At 41.9% G+C, this 4,304-nt stretch overlaps 1 protein-coding gene across 1 annotated transcript in view; it reads left to right on the top strand.

The window, feature by feature from the left end:
* GXYLT2 (glucoside xylosyltransferase 2) overlaps window positions 1-4,304 on the top strand; it is a gene marked incomplete at its 3' end in the record, with an annotated part of 28,088 nt that overhangs the window by 1,327 nt on the left and 22,457 nt on the right.

Genomic DNA, 4,304 nt, shown 5'->3' with positions numbered 1-4,304 from the left:
CTGCGTACTTATTCCAGCTCTGTGACTTACAAAGCACTGAATCCAGAGGCTTAGTATAATAGCCTGGAAACTGGCATTTCCAAAATGAGATCCAATCAGGCCCTATGACAGAAATTTCCCCTCACAGAAATCTCCACTCATTTCCTGTTGCATTGACTCTCATTCAGTGACAAAGAGAACAAACACAACTGCTACTATTGTGTTTACCTTGTGATTAAGGCTACGTACACACGTGCAATAATTATCGTTGGAAAGAACCACTAACGACCAATCATCCGATAATTAGCCAAAAAAAGTGCACAACGACTGGGCAACAATGCGAATGAAGGTGGAATGTTGCTGGAAACGAACGACCATCCCGGCGGATCTGATTGGGTGACGATTGTTTGCTGTCTGTTGTGTGTATGGTGGTTCAGTGATGGTGGATTGTTCTGTGATACACTTTCTCCTGTACATGTCACTTCCTGCAATGTTCAAACAATCGTATCTAGCGTGTGTACATTATTGGTGGATTATATTTGAACGATCGTATCATTACAGCATGTACAGATTTGTGCACAATACGACCGTTCAAAATAAGCCTGAATAATCGCTGATTGGTCTTTAATCGTTTGTTTTGTAACAACAATTATTGCACGTGTATACATAACCTAATTTATTTTTTGTTATGATAGTGATCACGTGGTCAGGAGACAAGGAACAAGGCTTCAGGTCTAGAGATTACAGCTGTGCATTGATAGCTTATTCTACAGTGTCGGCCAGGTGCGGGGTAGTTTGCAATTTGGTTATTTACTGGCACATTAGGAATAGAAGCGTCCATTTCCAATAGCGCTAACAAGAAGGGGTTAAAGACCCCGCAGGGAAATACCTGTGAATCTCTTGGAAATGCGCTGCATTCCTAAATCCTCCTGTGCATTTTGTAGATTGAATGGTGTCAGCCCTGCCCAAGGGTGTTTTCTATACTGCTCCGAACCATCCCTTTTCCTATTCTCCACTACATAGGGACCTATTCGGGTCAAATGGGCTGTTCACCAGAACAACGGTGCTGCCTACATCCAAATAACTTTATTTTTCTGTTTACCTGGATAAACTGGCAATCGGCTAGAAGTGGAGAAGAGTATAGGCAACGATGGGGATAGGTGGTGTTTGTTTCCAGCACCCCAATTGATCATCCCTGGTCATAATGAAGTCTGTGGACTGCTTACTACACCTTTACAGTGAGAACCAGATGCCCTATTGGAATGTATGGGGCTTCTGCTAATCATTACATTCATGTCTATCTAAAATTATTCTATTATACTTTCAGGTCTTTAGGGAACCCCTGTTAGAATTACTATATACACAGCTAATAGTATGTTCGCATTATGGCCAGTACGAAGAATGCCTCTTACATTGCTGGTCAGTGGGAAGAATGTCATCTTTACAGATAGCCATAAAGACCATTAGTGAGATGAGAGGCGCATTGCTCAAGGGACCCCTAGAAACCTCTGGAGAAACCCTGGTTGAGAATCACTGACGTAATAAATAACCTAATGCTTGAAAACAGCTTTTCTTTCCCACAGACAATAAAGCTGCGTACACACCTGCAATAATTGTCGTTGGAAATGGATCTTTCACACTTCTTTCCAACTACAAGAGACTGCACGATGCAAGAATAAGCTCTCTACATACAGTACTGTTCTGCTCTATGGAGAGGGGAGGGGGAGAATGATGGACCAGCACCCCGTTCCATTCTCTCCATTTCACTTCCTTTACGACTGTTCGTCGTTCATAGATCTGCCAGGACCGATCAATAAACGATGAGCGCTATACACGCTAGATTTCCGTCCCATATCAGCCCCGAGCCTAAGGTGCGCTGCAATTTGTAGTTCCACCTTATTCACCTACCCAAAAGGTGCTCATTTCTGACTAATCCCGTCCTGTATTCTGGCAGCAATCAGAAGCATGTTAAATGGCCGCACTGAGAGCGATTACCGCGGTATTAAGTGAAAGATTTGCTTAGTCTAGGAGGAAACGTATTACCTTATACGCCTCAGTAGTGTCATTATATTAATAAAAGCAAGGTTTATTGTGAGCCTTGCCAAAGAAAGGCTCTCGTAAAGTTCGCATGCCAGCAAAGGTTGCTTGCTGTTCTGAATTGGAACTGCAAATTGTAAGTCTGTGAGCACAATTAGTAAAGGGGTCTTCACTGGGGCACCAGGGGTAGTTAGCCTTATTATTATGGAAATGTAGAGGTATTTGTGCAGCACCTTTGCATTTGTTAGCCTCCTAATTCATTTGTAAGCTTCATGTAGACTTCTGCATTGCCCATGAGCGCCGAAGCAACAGGTTCACTTTAAAGAGACCCTGTCCTCAACTTTTCAAAACTGAAGACAAAAGCACAGGTATTGTAATACTACATTACTTTTCATTAATTTGCATTTTCTATTGAAGTTGCACATAAGATTTTCCCTATGACCTCCCTAGCACAGCCCCCTACCTTCTTGCACATTATAACCCTCTCTTATCCTGGGAGTGTTTAATTAGTCACTATGCTGGCCCAGCTCCCCCGCTACTCACCTCCTAAAAGGAGAGGAATAGTATAGAGCAGTGTTTCTCTACCTTTTTAACATGGGGGAACCCTTGAAATAACTTTCAGGTCTTAAGGAACCCCCCCTATAATTACTTTACCCACCTCTTACATTGCTGGCCAGTGGGAAGAATGGCACCCTTACAGATAGCCAAAAAAGATAATTGATGTTGCCTAAACTGAACCGAGAGGCACAAATTGCTCTTTGCTCATTAAACCCCTAGCAACCTCTGAAGGAATCCTGATTGAGAAACACTGTTTTCACTGTGATGTGTAAGACTGTACTGGGGGGATTAGATTGTAAGGTCCTTAGCACGACCTGTGTGATTGATCTATGAGTGCCTGATGGCAGCCCCTGTATTGTGACCCAGCTCCTAAGTAACCACCCAGAAACAGCTGGGTGGTGACTGAAAAGTGCCAGGTGGTGCGCCCGGCTAAAAGGGTCTAGGGAAAATACCGTTAAAGAAAGATTGTTGTTGAAATGAATGATCAGATGACAGGGTCTCTTTAAACTAGACCTTTCAGTAACTCTTCAAGCCTGCATGAATAAATGGAGATAGCCCAAAACCCATCAATTATAATCCTGCAGGAAAACTCCACATTTTATCATTCAAGCAAGACTGATTGGCTCCATGTGCTGCTTCTTCCTCCCCCAATCTGAGTTGTACTGTAAAGTGAGGCTGATACCAAATGATAATAAGTTAGTGAACACACATTCATGGATCTAATATTGTATTCAGATTTCAATTCCCATTTCATGGGTATAGGCACTTCATAATTCCTAGCCAATAGCGTTTTTGCATTTTGGAGCTTTGTTCTCATCCCGAATGTGTTAAATCTACAATGTTTGTTGAGATTTTGGCAGGAAAACGTTGCAGATGTGGTTGGTTTCCAGCCTTATAGACACAAAGCATTGGTGGATGGTCAGGGTGTACTTCCAGCTTGGCTCCATTAGACATTGTTACTTTATGTTCTGTTGGAAATGTTTTGAAATTCTAATCCTCCGCGAGCTAGGCAGGCGTCCTGGTGTTGCGTAATAAAGCTTGGACGACGCTCCGTGCACTTTGTCTGCCTTGATTGAAGATATATTTCTCACTTAAAAAAAAATGATGCATTTGAACACACTTTGTTATTTATAAGGTTTGGTAAACCTGAAATTGGACAGAGAGGGTGGATTGAGGAGCGCGAGCCATCGGCACTTGGCAGGATTTTCCAGCAGTCTTCTTGCATTAACCTTTTCTGCAGTGATTCCAAAACCGAGCAGAGGAGTCCATTTCACCTGTTTCTTTCTGAAGCTGATATAAAAGCCACAAAAAAAAAACACAGCTATGGCTCTAATAACATATAAATAAATGTATTTTCTTCTTCTGCTAATGAGAGATACAGAAATCCAGCCAGCCAAGGAAAGAGTACAGAAAGTACAACAAAGGGAAAGGGACCAAAAACGGAGTTCATTTTTAGGACCTGCTTGCATGAATATTTGTTTTGTGCAGTTACCATACCAGCCTTTATGGACCTTTATAACGGGGGGGGGGGAACACAGGGGGTCCTAGAGAACCCCTGCTATAATTACTATATTCACAACTTACAGTATATTAGCCCATTACTTCCCAAGCATAGAAAGCATTGGAATTTTTTGATCAAATCTTTAAATTAAGTTCTTAATACATTAAGAAAAAATAATATGCCAAAAAAAATACCTTTATTGCTGAGTCAGCCTGTCCTATAAATATGA

This window comes from Pyxicephalus adspersus, chromosome 8, assembly GCF_032062135.1.
Source record: "Pyxicephalus adspersus chromosome 8, UCB_Pads_2.0, whole genome shotgun sequence".
NCBI classification, from domain to species: domain Eukaryota; kingdom Metazoa; phylum Chordata; class Amphibia; order Anura; family Pyxicephalidae; genus Pyxicephalus; species Pyxicephalus adspersus.
The sequence above is the reverse complement of the archived record's forward strand: the minus strand, read 5'-3'. Positions and strand labels throughout refer to the sequence as shown.